This window comes from Symphalangus syndactylus, chromosome 9, assembly GCF_028878055.3.
Source record: "Symphalangus syndactylus isolate Jambi chromosome 9, NHGRI_mSymSyn1-v2.1_pri, whole genome shotgun sequence".
In the NCBI taxonomy this organism is placed as follows: Eukaryota; Metazoa; Chordata; class Mammalia; order Primates; family Hylobatidae; genus Symphalangus; species Symphalangus syndactylus.
Genome location: NC_072431.2, coordinates 96860194 through 96875781, shown reverse-complemented (window position 1 = coordinate 96875781; position 15588 = coordinate 96860194). Strand labels below are relative to the sequence as shown.

Here is a 15588-nt window from a genome sequence, read left to right as displayed (position 1 = left end):
TTGAATAACTCATGAATTCTAAATGAAGAATAAACACCTTTTTTTGGTGGGGGGAATAGCTTTAAAACAGACTGAAATGTTTCATAAGTGTATCCTGTCTTGCTATAATTTGGTCCTAGACCTTGAGCAGAAAATCCTTGTACTCTGTAAAGAGAATAGTGACCCTCTATATTGACCTGGCCCAAGATGGAGAAACAAGGAACCCATCTTGGACTTTGTAATCATTACACTAAAATCTTTGTTCTAGTCACTAAGTCCTTTCATAAGTAAATTTTCCAGAACTTTCTATGCTGTAACTTTTGCTTTTTTCACGTGGCTCTCTTCAATGATAATGGTGTCTATTTTACCTTAGTGCCTTCACTGGCATATATACCTTGCCTAGAATCACCTCATTCCTTCAACAGAGCTAATTTAGGTTCTTCAACCTCCGATTAGTCTTTTCTTTTTTTTTTTTGAGACAGAGTCTCGCTCTGTCGACCAGGCTGGAGTGCAGTGGCGCGATCTTGGCTCACTGCAAGCTCCACCTCCCGGGTTCACGCCATTCTCCTGCCTCAGCCTCCTGAGTAGCTGGGACTACAGGCACCCGCCACTGCGCCCAGCTAATTTTTGGTATTTTTAGTAGAGACGGGGTTTCACCGTGGTCTCGATCTCCTGACCTCATGATCGGCCCGCCTCGGCCTCCCAAAGTGCTGGGATTACAGGCGTGAGCCACTACGCCCGGCCCCGATTAGTCTTTTCTAACAACTTCAGCCTTCATTTTTTAATCCCATCAAGGTCATTTCTAGGAAACATTTTGATGTTTACCACTGAATTCAGTATCACGTGATATTTCATATTTGCTTTGGTTTAATAGATTCGAGTTTGATCTCAACAGATTTTTTTTTTTTTTTTTTTTTTTTTGAGCCAGAGTCTCTCTCTGTTGCCTGCTTCAGTGCAGTGGCATGATCACGGCTCACTGCAGCTTTGAATTCCTGGGCTCAAGCAATCCTCCCACTTCAGCCTTCTAAGTAGTTGAGACTACAGCTACACACCATGCCCAGCTAATTTTTATTTATTTATTTATTTTCTGTAGAGATAGGGTCTTGCTTTGTTGCCCAGGCTGGTCTCAAACTCCTTGCCTCAAGTAATTCTCCTACCTTTGACTCCCAAAATGTTGGGATTTACAGATGTGAGCCACTGCGCTGACCTCAACAGACCTTTACTGAGTTTTATCTTCAGGCTTTCAAAGAATTTTCTTTTTGAGACACAGTATTGGGAATATAGTAAATGCTAAATAATTCTTTGGTATTAGTATTAAGGCAATGTGGAGAAAAAGTTCTGAAATGTGACTTATTGAGCTCAGACCTAAATACTTGTTAATATTGATTGATCTGAATTGAGATCATTTTTATTCTTCTCTTCCTGGCATAAGCCACTTAAATCAAATTCAGCAGAAGTTATACATGTTAATCAATAGAGTCAGCCCACGAGTAATCAGGAAAATCTACAAAAAAGGTTACATCAAAGTAGATTTCTCAAAAGCCTCAAGCAGTCTGGATGAAAAAAATATATTTTTATATTATGTATACAACATATATATATATATTTCTATGTTGCCAGATATAGAATATGACTTCTCTCTAATGAATACAAAGTTGGAATCATAGCCATTTAAAAGATTCTTAATGTTTTAAAGAAACAGAACACATACTTATTTTTCTTGTTGTTGTGGTTTGTTTTTGTGTTTGCTTTTTTGTTTTTTGTTGGTTGGTTTTTCAACAGCATTTTGACTGCAGTCAACAAACATGAAAAAAGCTCAACATCACTGGTCATTAGAGAAATGCAAGTCAAAACCACAATGAGATACCATCTCATGCCAGTCAGAGTGGTGATTATTAAAAAGTCAATAAACAACAGACACTGGCAAGGTTGTGGAGAAGGAAAAAGAAATGCTTTTACACTGATGGTAGGAGTGTAAATTAGTTCAACCATTGTGGAAGACAGTGTGGCAATTCCTCAAAGATCTAGAGGCAGAAATACCATTTGACTGAGCAATCCCATTACTGGGTATATACCCAAAGGAATATAACTCCTTCTGTTATAAAGATACATGCATACATATATTCATTGCAGCACTATACACAATAGCAAAGACATGGAATCAACGCAAATGCCTGTCAATGATAGCGTGTATAAAGAAAATGTTGTATATATACACCATAGAATACTATGCAGCCATAAAAAGGAATGAGATCTTGTCCTTTGCAGGGACATGGATGGGGCTAGAAGCCGTTATCCTCAGCAAACTAATGCAAGAACAGAAAACCAAACACCTCATGTTCTCACTTATAAGTGGCAGCTGAACGATGAGAACACATGAACAAATTGTTGGGGGGCAACACACGCTTGGACCTGTCGTGGGGATAGGGGAGGGAGAGCATCAGGAAGAACAGCTAATGGGTGCTGGGCTTAATACCTCGGTGATGGGTTTATCTGTGCAACAAACCACCATGGCACACATTTACCTATGTAACAAATCTGCACATCCCATACATGTACCCCAGAACTTAACATAAAAGTTGTTTTTTTTTTTTTTTTTTTTTTTTTTTTTTGAGGTGGAGTCTCACTCTGTCACCCAGGCTGGAGTACAGTGGTGCGATCTCGGCTCATTGCAAGCTCCGCCTCCTGGGTTCATGCCATTCTCCTGTCTCAGCCTCCCGAGTAGCTGGGACTATAGGCGCCCGACACCACGCCTGGCTAATTTTTTGCATTTTTAGTAGAGACGGGGTTTCACCGTGTTAGCCAGGATGGTCTCGATCTCCTGACCTCGTGATCCACCTGCCTCGGCTTCCCAAAGTGCTGGGATTACAGGCATGAGCCACTGCGCCTGGCCAAAAGTTGTTTTTAAAAAAGACATTTTCCTGATAATGAGGTTTGAGAGGAATTTTTCTTCTGAGTCTTATAAGGTAGACATTGTGTGATATAATGAATAACAACCTTTGACAATAGTAGGCCAAATTATGACAAGATATGGTCAAATTAGTTGACACTCAAATCCAAAATTAAATAATTGATTAGGTGTGAACCTTAAGAAGGCTATTGGATCACTTTAACCAAATTGTTCATTTTTGCCAGTTCTTTGCTGGAATGGAGATAGCTGGTCACCTCCATTAAAGAGGAAAAAAAGATGAATTCATTCACTGATTGAATCCAGTGCCTGATGACTCATGAGTAGTTGGGTGTAATTCTTATGACTACACAATGGTGGGTTGAAGCCTGATTTCCTAACTTTGGAAATTAATCTTTCGTGTGTTCTTGTTGGTGGTGTGGGAGTAGGGAGAAAGTGGAAAAACCGAAGCAGCCTCCATCTTCCCCAAAATTCAGGGGCATAATTTAGCCTTATTGTTCAAGACCCTCTGCCAGAGTTGAGTCTAAGGCACAGTTTTTTTTTTTTCCCTCTGTCTAAACAATCCAGGCTAAATTCATTTTTCAGCTTCAAATACTGAACCCTCTTGGAATAAATAGGTGCTGTGACAGCTTCTCAAATTTATAACATTCAAGTGGGCTGTCAATGGCCTGCTGATGGATGTGTGGGTCAGGAACAGCCCCAGGGAAATCTCCTTGGAGAGGAAGTACTGGAAGTGAGAAGCCAGCAGTCAGACAATCTCCTGTTCAGTTGTATCACAGTTGTGCTTCTGAGAAAAAGCTGTAAAGAAATTAAATTTGTTTAAATCAAATTGTATTTTCAATAGCACTTAAGTAGTTGCTAAACCTAAATGGATCCTGTTAAGAATTACTCTTTAAAGTGAATAAACCCCTTCAAAATTGTATCATTTCATATTTTTACATATTCAGAGATCATTGCTAACTTTTGGATATGTAGATTTTAAGGCATAGGTTTATTTCAGCAATGAGAGATTTGGGGGACAAAGTCAAACTCCTATTTTTTCCTGACCCAAACTAGAAGTCAACTTCTTCTTCTTGTTAGTGTTGTTGTTTGGATAGATGCTAAAAAATCCCAGGATTCTTTCCAGTAACTTCTCTCTATAGGCGGCAAGCCAGTTGCTGTTTAGAGGTGACCCTGGTAGCCATTCAGGTGAAAAGGGGAATTCTCAGGGGAAGTCTTTTTTTCTAATTCTCTACAGCTGCTTCAGACCAGTGCTGATACACAGAGAATGAAACATAATTCATTGTCCTAGCCAATAATGTCTTTCATAAGCACAGGTTGAATTTGTGATTTGTTGGGTAGTGTCTTACCCCACTAGGGTATCTTCATCATTTGCATGTGCTGAACTAATGATGTTTTATTTTATAAATTGAAATTCAATGCCAGTATGAAGGAAAGCAAAAATTCTTTCTATAAAGTTTTGTGATATTGGAGGTCCTTTGATCCTCACCTTGTGACTACTAAATGTCCCCTCTACCCTGTATAATCTGGCCAATCTTTACTCTTAAATAACATTCTTTGTTTAAAGACATAAGCTTAGGATTCATTGTAATTCATTGGTTTCTCCATTTCTTAAACTGTAATTTGTTCCAGATGCTATGGGGTTTTTCCAGATAAGCTACTGATTTTTATACTCTTTCCATGTAAATTAGCTGAACAGTAGGCCTCAGTTTGGAGAATATTAAGATTATTTAGAGATGTTAAATTCCTTATGCTTCTAGTGTAATGATAGCTAACTTTATATAGTATCTAACAGTTTACTAAAATTCATCACATAGATCATTTAAATTGGCCCCTAAAACTAACTCTGTGAGGCAAGTTAGTATTACTTTGCTACTTTTTACATTAGAGAAACAGGAGAATTGTCTAGAAAAGTAAAATGCTTTGCCTGAGGTAAACAGCAGAATTCAAACTATTGAGTCAAAGGCCTGTGTTCTTTGCATCATATCAAGCAAGCTTTAGGCAGGCTTCACTGCTGGAGGAAGAGATCTGGGCCATTTCTTTCTCCCTTGTACTCTGTGCTCACATTTTGGGGCCTTTCATCCCAGTAACTCTGATGAGAATGGTCAGGGGATGTGTCTGGGTGACTGCCCTTTCTGAACTGTGTTGTTCTCAGCTATCAGGGAACACCTTATGCCCAAACTGAGAAATGTAAGGGTTGAGGCTCATAGCTCTCTTTCCACATGCTCTTCTTGTCTCTTTTAACATAAAAAGAATGTCTCAACTTGATAGCCCACTATCATAGCCTCTTAATCACAGGGAAAATAATTATCAATATCAGAGGTGTGATAGGCTGTAAATTGTACATTAAATCAGCTTTGCAAATTTTAAAACTGTGACAGTGAAGGAAATTACTAAGTTTCTGAAAAAATAGAAAATCAAGACAAAGCCAAACTCTGATCCCAATTTATGGAGAGGGCTGTCACTACAGCTTCAAGCTCTCCTCTTCTCTCCAGCCAACTGTATTCATGCTTCCTCATATTAATTTTTTTTATGCTACATCTGTGTTTCCCTTTTCTTCTGTGCTGTCCATCTACTTGCACACTTGGACTAGATTCACTTCCCCTTTGCAAGCTCATGCCTTGTAGGTAATAAGTGGCATGTTTCAAATCCTCTGTGCCATAGGAACAAAAGCTCAGACCAGAAGTTCTGAGTTTGATACCCTTATTAGCCTTCCCTGTAACCTTGACATTTTGCATTTTTTTCCTCATAAAAGGGGGACTTAGGTGCTCTGCCTGTTTGATTGGTAAAGTTGTTGTGAATACTTAATGATATAGTGTAGGTAATATCCTTAAAGGAGGATGTTGATGTGATGGGTTAGCCCTGGTTCCCGTACTAACCTCCTGTGTGATTTAAGGCAAGTCACCACACGTCTCTGGGCCTTAGAACTTTTTTTTCCCTTAACATTAAAAAATTGGGCTAGGATTAGGTGATTTTGAAGGTCTTTTCAAATTCAATCAGTTGAATTCAGATGAGTATATTGAATATTTACAGTGTCATGAACTATAAATAAGAACATTGTCCTTGTTCTCAAAAAACATATAATTTAAGGAAAAGAGATGTAAATAAATGACCATAGTGTGGTATAGTAAATTTCTCCTGTTCTAGCCCTAAAATTCTGATTCTGTGATTTCAAAACTTACCTCCTCTCAGTCTCTTCCATTTTAGAACTTACTTCATTCCAGAGGAAAGAAATTCACCAAGAAAAGTAGTTTTCATATGAGGGAATAGAGTTTCCTTGATTTTTAGCAGAGCATTACTGGTGATTGATAATAGCTGTAAGTGTCGTGTGTGTCTGAGACACCAGGTAACATTCAAGACAGACTCCTTTTTTTTTTTTTTTTTGAGATGAAGTCTCACTCTGTCACCCAGGCTGGAGTGCGATGGCACGATCTTGACTCACTGCAACCTCCGCCTCCTGGATTCAAGCAATTCTCCTGCCTCAGCCTCCTGAGTAGCTGGGATTATAGGCGTGCACCACCACGCCTGGCTAATTTTTTGTATTTTTAGTAGAGGTGGGGTTTCGCCATGTTGGCCAGGCTGGTCTGGAACTCCTGACTTCAAGTGATCCACTCTCCTTGGCTTCCTAAAGTGCTGGAATTACAGGTGTGAGCCACTGCACCTGGCCAGGACAGACTTCTTTAAATAAAAATAACCACTTATGGCTTTTTTTTTTTTTTTTTTTTTTTGCTGAAATTGAGTTTTCTCCAGTAGGTGGAAGGAAAACTTGTATATTTAATAACTTATCAAAGTAGTGTTGATGACCAAGACCTTCCTGATGCACTCATCTCTGTTCAGGCAATAGCTGATATAAAATTAGAGATATAATCTAAATATTCTGAATATCAGTAAACTAAGAGGAGACTGCTCAACTTACCATTCTCAGATTCTGCCAGAATCGACTTCTGATATACCAGAAGTTTTATGGTGGCCAGTTCCCCAATAATCTGTGTAATCTTTCTCAATATTATTTTTGATCATCAAATCATAGCTTTTCTGAAGATTGCTAAACACTATTTTCTAAGGTGTTTTTAGGGGAATTAAAATGATGGCCACAGGATAAAACCCTATAGAACTGAAACAAAGAACTCTTTCCTGAAGCTTCACGTGCTATTGTGTGATCTTTCCTATCACTCATGAACGCTTCCACTATGAAGATGGTATTCTATCCCCAGAATTAAAATTTCTTCTCTGAATGGTTTGTGTGATACTTGTTATTTTATCCAAATTCGACTCTTTATCACAGTGTTGGATATTAATACCAAGAATTTAAACAAAAAGTGGCTGTGTGAATCAGTTATTTGTATGATAATAATCTTTTTCTTATTCTCTGAAGATGGATTCAGATTTCTAGTAAATGGATTCTATTAGAGGATTCCAATTTGAACTGTGACACCTGCTTAATTTGTTAAGTGAACTAGAAAGTGAGTTATTTTTAAAACTAGTTGTAATCCGTACTTCTCTTATCAGATGCTCTCATCCTCATATAGTCAATTTCAGCTACTTACAAGAAAGAAATACATGGGTTTAGAGGGGCCCCTTATCCAATCAAATCCAAATTTGGACATTTCAAGAAAAGATCTGTTTTATACATACCACATTTACTCAGGTTTGTAGATTTTTCTTTATTTGCTGAGTTTTAAAAAGATTATTATTTTTTCTTTTTCTTTTTTGTTTTTTTATGCCTGGTTTGATTTTCTTTTTATTTGTATGTTTTAACAGAGAAGCTTTACATGAGGATATCGATGCCAGGACCAAAACTATCATGTCCCTTTTTGTTTTATTTAATTCTCATGTGTATTAGAATTATACATGGATATGGACTATCTTTTGGCTAGTTTTGTAGTTGAAAATCACTTCAAAGATAGTCATTAAGAATTATCTCATAACTGTGAAAAATGTCACTATCTCACAAATGTTTATTAACCCCAGTTTCAGTTGCTCATTGAGCCACATTTCTTCCTCCATTAAGGTTCATACAGCACATGACACTCCAGTGGGTGCTCAGTTTATACTCGTTGAAGAGATTGAATAAACATATATTTTATTTTTTCTCAGAGTAAATTGATCTTAGCTTCTATTCTATTAATAAGAAATAAACTTTACTACTTTCCCAGAATGCATAGTTTCTTTCATTGAAGTCATAAGCATAATTAATTTGAAAATAAGTAACAACTTTGTGGAAGTGAATTTTCTAGCTCCATAGAGTTCTTTCAAAGCGGTGTGGACAGTGACAGAACATGGGCTTTGTTGAGTAGCCAGTCCTGGGTTTGAATCTTGCTGCATGATTGTGGACAGTCAGCATCTTAAACCATCAGTTTCATCACACCCAAAGTAGATCTAATAACCCCACTGCACAGTTTCATTATAGAGACCATGTGAAGGAACTCATGCTTGGCCTATAGTAGGTCCTACCTAGGAAGTGTGGGGAGAGGGATCATTGTGTGTATTGGAGAGAATGCCCCACAAGGGGTAGCCAGGGAGTATTCTTAGAATAGTTATTTCCTGGAAACTGGATGAAGACACTGGGAGGTATAACTCCAAACAAAATACCACACAAAAATACATTTAATGAATTCTAAGACATTAATTTTAGAGCACACTATTGATTAGATAACTTTTGAGGATAAAAAGCAAAGCTACCACATTAAATGGTATATCCTGATTTGAAAACCATTAAAGTGTTTTTCAAAAATGTGTGTATGGGTGGGAGAGGTGCCTAACAAGCAAAGGGCATTATGGAATTAAGGAAATCTATTATTTGCTCTGCCTCACAACTGGTATTCTAGGTACTAGCTCTACTTCTAAGAGAATGTTCTGCTAGTAATATTAAGCTAATATGTTACCCTTCTAGGATATACCAAATGGGATTTAATTCAGTTCAATTGAACAAATATTTGTTGAGCCCTACTGTGTGTTAGGCCCTATGCGCTATGCTGGGGACACAGTAGTAAATAAGACAAGACACAGTCCCTGTTTTCACAGAGCTTACACGTATTAAGCAAGTCATTCTAAATGTGATGGATATAATAGAAGGGGACATACAGGGTGCTTCGAGAGAGAAGATGTGGAGATTATGATACATACTTTGGTAAATAATGTATGTATTTTATATACAAAATCAATCCCATGAAGAGGTACTGAAATTATTGGGATCGTGTAAACTAGAGATGAAGAGGCCAAAGGGAGTGTTATTATTTTCAGGTATATGACATTTTTTGAATTTTATTTTGCTTTATTAAAGGATATGTTGGGCTGGGCGTGGTGGCTCATGCCTGTTATCTCAGCACTTTGGGAGACTGAGGTGGGTGGATCACTTGAGGCCAGGGGTTTGAGACCAGCCTGGCCAACATGTTGAAACTCTGTCTCTACTAAAAATACAAAAATAATTAGCTGGGCATGGTGGCGAATGCCTATAATCCCAGCTACTGAGGAGGCTGAGGCATGAGAATTGCTTGAACCTGGGAGGTGGAGGCTACAGTGAGCCAAGATCGCACCACTGCACTCCAGCCTGGGTGACAAGGCAAGATTCCACCTCAAAACAACAACAACAACAACAACAAAAACTTGGTTGAGTGTTTAGCCAGGGAATAATAAATAATAATAATAATGCTAACCTTTATTGCATGCTTCCTATGTGCTAGCCACCGTGACAAATACATTTTAAGTTGTATCTCATTTAATCTTCAAGCCACGTACTTACTTGTCTTTTACAAAGGAGAAAACTGAAGCTTAAAGACGTCAAGGACCTCCTGGGATTAAATTACCAGAGCCCAGATTCAGTTTAATCACTTATGATGAGGACGATCTCTGTTTTTCCATACCTGTTACAGGTTTTTTAATGTTTAGAGTTTATGATTACTGAAGTGGTTACAAACTCAAATGACTAGTGGGCCAGGCAGGTAACACAGATGTAGATGGGAAATAATAAGGAGTAATGTGCAGGACTTGAATGTTGTTCTGAACCAAAGGCATTCAAACATTCAAATGCAGGTTTACTTAAAAGAGGGACAAACAAAGGAATCTGTGGGCCCTTCACCCCAGGAAATCAGTTGTTGGGGAGGAGTCATTTATATGTATTTCTCATACTCACTTAACCTGATAGCCATTTGTATAGCACTTATCATCTAGTATAGGGGTGTGTGTGTGTGTATGTGTTTGTGTGTATGTGTTATGTGTTGAAGGGTACAGTATGGCACAGTGGAAAATGCTTGGGCTTTGTAGGTTTTAAAGATAACCTGGTTTGAATCTTGGCATTGCTGTGTGATTTTCACCAAGTTGCTTAACCTCTCTGCTCTTGGTCTTCTTTTTCAGATGAAGTTTCACTCTGTCATCTAGGCTGCAGTGCAGTGGTGCATTCTTGGCTCACTGCAGCCTCCACCTCCAGGTTCAAGCGATTCTTATCCCTTAGCCTCCTGAGTAGCTGAGATTACAGGCATGCGCCACTATGCCCGGATAATTTTTGTATTTTTAGTACAGACAGGGTTTTGCCATGTTGGCCAGGCTGGTCTCAAACTCCTGACCTCAAATGATCACCTGCCTTGGCCTCCCAAAGTGCTGGGATTCCAGCTTTGAACCACCGCGCCTGGCCTATTTTTGTTGTGAGACTGTTGGTTCTTTGCAGGTAGCTCTTAAACACATGTATCCCCATCACTCAGCACACACTTGATGTGGCACACTACTTTTGCCAGTTTAGTCACACACAAATCTGAAATTCTTTTCAGTAAGTAATGATAGCCATCAAAAAGCTTGAGGCAAATGAGAATGAGTGACTTGCCCCAAACCTCTCTCCCTGATTCTAATGAAAATACATCTCATGCCTAATTTTGTCACATACGAAGACATTTATTAAATAAACATTTATAAGCATGGGACAATTCATATGGCCTATACTGCAGGCTGGGTGAAGGCCCAGCTGTCCTTTAGGTAGTAGACTACCACCTTTCTGGAAAGGTTCCATTGGGGCAGATTGGACAATAATCCAAGGCAGCATCTTTTTTCCCTTGTAATGGACGTGAAGTAGCTAAAAATCTGCTTCCTAAAGTCAAGACACGGGAACATTTAGGTTTACACATTGGACCCCATCCCATCAGTGTCTTGCTGATATTCATGTACCCTATTCATGCAAAGGAGAGTCTGAATATAAAAATATTCATTCAATCCACATGTCTTTAATACCATTAATTTTTGCCAATGAACCAATTCTAATATCTATAATGCTGACTATCAAACTTCTGATCATCAAACTTCATCAATCAAAATCCATTTCTGACATTTATTATGGAATGAAAAAGTCACCAATGTTGCTGGAGATACTAGTAGCCTAAGTCCTTGTGGTAGCCCCTCTGGCTTGTGGGCTTTGCTGCTGATGAGAAGGATAACTGTTTTGAGCACAATCTCACTGACTCTAGACTGATGGATCTCAACCCAGGGTGATTTTGCCCCCAGGGAGACATTTGACAATGTCTGGAGACATTTTTTGGTTGTCACAACTGGTAATGAGAGATGCTATTGATATCTAGTATGTAGAGTACAGGGGTGCTGATAAACTTCATATAGTAACTGGGGCAGCCCCAACAACAAAGAATTATCTGGCCCCAAATGTCATTAACGAGGAGGATGAGAAACCCTGCTCTAGAGTGCGCTTAAAACTGACGCACATGCTTGCATCATATGACTCTGTGATGATGTATTTTAAAGTTAAATTACAGACTTCATAACACTTGCAGTAAACTCAGCAGTAAAGACTTGAATGAATTTAGGAATTCATTGTAATATAATACATGTGGAAGGTATGGATTTAGAGCCCAGTTGTTTACAATCTGTGGTAGACCCAATGAATAACATAGCCTGCAAAAACTTTTCAAATTGGGAGGCTTTGTTCTTGTTTACCTGGAGTATAGGGAGGGACTTCCCTTACCCAAATAGTGGTCCTATAAATTACCGTCTTAATGGATACTCTTGTGCTACTGAGTCATCAGAATTTTAAATTTACTTTAGTATTACAAACATTCATTGAATGCCTGCTGTGAGCCAGAGACTGTAGGAGGGTACAGTAAACAATAAAATAGTCTCTGACCTGGGGAAGTTTATAGCACAGTCGAAATCAGGCATAACATATCTTCACCAAGGCAATTTCCAATTATAATGTTCCAATAGCCTGTGATTGTAAAAATAACCTACACTTTACCCTAGTTTCACTCCATATGAAACCAGGCAGCTCTCATCATTGCCTTTTGTATTATTTCCACGTGGTCCGAGCCATATAGACATTTACATATTTTGCCAAAGAACTACCAGATAGTAGTGGTGTAACTATTTTATCTAAAAAAGCAAAAATACATAAAAACTACAAATACTGAAGAGAAGTAGACCCTCTGAAAATACTAGATGTTTTAAAAGAGGATTCATAGAAAAGCCTCAACAATTTCACTCTATTGTGAAAATGTCACTTTCACCTCTTAAACTCTGGAACCAAGGAAATGATTGGCAGTGTCACCAGCATTGTTGGGGTCTCCAGCCTCCCTTTTTGCCTTTTTGGGAGCATGCTCTACCTGATCACATGTAATAATGTGTCTTAGCACTTGCTACCTTAGCTAAAGGAATGCTCTTAGGACACCCAGCCAACTGCCCATCTATCCATCATTTCCCTTCATTGGAGATGGCACTCGAGGCAGTGTGGGTGGTTACATAATTACTGACATGTCTGCATGTAGGAATGTGGCCTGAAACATTCTAAACTTAGAAACTATTCAGATCAGACCTTGTAGATGTTGTTTTTGGAGAGTGATAACTGTGGCATTCTCCAGGGCTTGTAAAATGAGCTCTGACATTGCCAACCATAGATTCCAGCTTTAATAGCGATCTGTTCAATGAGTAACCATAGTCTGGAGAACATTCATTCTTCTTTTTACAACCTGATTCCATCAATTATTATTTTTTAAATTGGGGTTTCACTTGGCTATAGGAAGATAATTTTATGGAAAGGGTAAAAATTTGGTTAGCCAGGGGGGAAAAAAGGTAAAAATAGTAATCAGGCTTGAGATCAGTTGTATTTTTAACTTTATATTAGCCAAGCATTGGAGTTCGTTTCCTTTCAGCTGATTAAGTTACATGTCTATTTGGTGAATAAACTTTGCAGAAATAGCAAAATTTGTCTCTATGTCACTAATAAATGGTTTATTGTCTCTCTCATTTAACATTTTTATGTATCAATGGTATATATTTTGAAAGTCCTAGCCAAAGTCTATATTCCAACACTGCCTACCTTTTATATTCTTCTCAGCAGAACATTAAAAGAAAAAAAAAGAGTTGTACTTATATATATTATAAAGAAGTTTCTCAGAAATAATTTGTTTTTCTAAAACCAGTTTTATGTGAATTCTCAAGGCATTTTGCAAGTGTGGATTGGTGTCCGGGATAATTGTAATCATAGACCAGAAAAACCATTATGACTTCTAATAGTCACACGATCATACCTTAGTGTTTCGAAGGATCAGGTGGTTTAGCTCATTAGGAGGTCTCTTTTTATGAAGACAAATCATTTTTGCAACTGAAGTTTTTTACTGACTGGGTACACTTTTGCAGTTGTCTTAATGGCTCCCCAAAATGATACTATGATTAAAAATGTCTTCTGGGCCAGGTGTGGTGGCTCACGCCTGTAATCCCAGCACTTTGAGAGGCCGAGGTGGGTAGATCATGAGGTCAGGAGTTCAAAACCATCCTGATCAACATGGTGAAACTCTGTCTCTATTAAAACTACAAAAAATTATCCAGGCATGGTGGTGGGCACCTGTAATCCTAGCTACTCAGGAGGCTGAGGCAGGAGAATCGCTTGAACCCGGGAGGTGGAGGTTGCAGTGAGCTGAAATTGTGACATTGCACTCCAGTGTGGCCGACAGAGCAAGACTCCATCTCAAAAAAAAAAAAAAGTATTCTGATCCTGGTTTTGGTTTACAAATTTAAGCTAAATGCATGTTAAAGGGGAGTCTCAGGTTTTCTTTCCAATATGAAGTGCAATAGAATGAAATCCAGTTCACTGTCCTATTAATACAAAATAATATAATAGCAAAAACAGCTAAGAATTAGATTCTTGCTATGCCTTCAATGTAAAAGCCTCAGAATTCTCTTTTATCTAGTCATAAGTTCAGCACAGAGGTAATGAATGCATGTAGGTGATTAATGAATTAGTTATAAGCTTGCTACCCAAATGCTTCTTACATGCCTGTCTGGCATTTAAACAATCTCCATGCCATTTCTTTTTCATTTTGAGCCCTATTTCATTGTTTTTGGTGAAAGAACAATTCTTTTGGATACAAATTGGATCATTTCATCCAAAGTAAAAGCTTAGCCCTGGTAAAATCTTTTCTTTTTTCCTTATTGCAAAGCCTTTGCCGTGTTGGAATTGCAGCAAATGCCATGACAAACAACATTGTTGAGAGGGAAGTATGCCCTATTTCTTGTTTGCTTCCAATTCTCTCCTAGACTGAGAGTGCGCCTTTCCAACCAAAGGGCTGCCATCTGAAGAATAAATTCATTTCAACAGTCATTAGAGCTGTCTGTTTGGTGTTTAGGAAGCTCTGGCTAAAGGTGAACTGGAGCAATTTTTTAAAAAGTAGATGACAGATATATTGAAGGTCTGTTGTTTCCATGTGACATCACTTGGGTTCCATTCAAATTGGGAGCCTGACAGTGCCTGATTCAGTGTGTCCAGGATTTAAGAAGCAGAAAAAATATAGTTGTGCTGTATCTTTAGGTAGACTGACTTTGAAGCTCATCAATTCACCCAGCATTTATGGGACACCCAATTAGTACCTCGTACTGGAAAATTGTGGGCATGTTGGGGTCTTATCAGTTGATATTTTTACACTGGTATTTTCTGGGCTTTTTGAGCTTGAGTTTTGATTTTCTATGGCTTTTCATGGTGTACTTCAGAAACATTTTATTCAAATCACCAAATTTTCTAACATTTTCAGTAAGGTATAAAAGAAGAACAAGCAATGTCTGTCTCCCCAAGTAACAAGCCTCAGAGAATTTCTAGAGAACAAGTCATACCAGGCAAAGTTGTATGTCTGTGTGTGCTTGTTTTGATAGTATTGCTAAAGGAGTAGATAAAGGGAAATCCAACGTTGAGTAACTTACAAGCTTTTAATCAAGCTTTGAAACTTGATTAAACTTAACTGCAAAATGAACACTGTTTCACTGAGTGACCACAGAGTGAGGGTCAAGGTACAGTGCAAGGTGATCAGCTATCCTGCATAACTTTGGGAGGTAGTAGTTGGTAGACTGCCTCAAGCAGAAGAGTCTTCCTTTGTCAATGTCATTATTAATCTAATAGAAAAAGCAGAATTTTCCTGGTGTTACTAAATTGAAATGAGCCCTAAACTATAGACAGTCTTAAGGAATAGTAACCAGGAGCCCAACCAATCAGAAATGAACAGCAGGGATGTTCACTAGCTTTTACCGAGTATTGTTTTATAGGTGAGAAAACTAAGTTTGAGGGAGGTAAGGTAACTAGCCAAAAGTTGTACAACTAATAAGTAGCATTACCAGTAGTCATAGTTAGATGTGGTTGACTCCAGAGTCACATGGTTATTCCATCATCCTTAAGGTAATTAAGCCATAGTTGCAATATGGTATGGCCATTAATATATCAAAATTGT

At 38.3% G+C, this 15588-nt stretch overlaps 1 protein-coding gene across 17 annotated transcripts in view; it reads left to right on the top strand.

Moving 5' to 3' along the window:
- Positions 1-15588, top strand: part of BBS9 (Bardet-Biedl syndrome 9) — a 517916-nt gene that overhangs the window by 354652 nt on the left and 147676 nt on the right. The window lies entirely within an intron of this gene.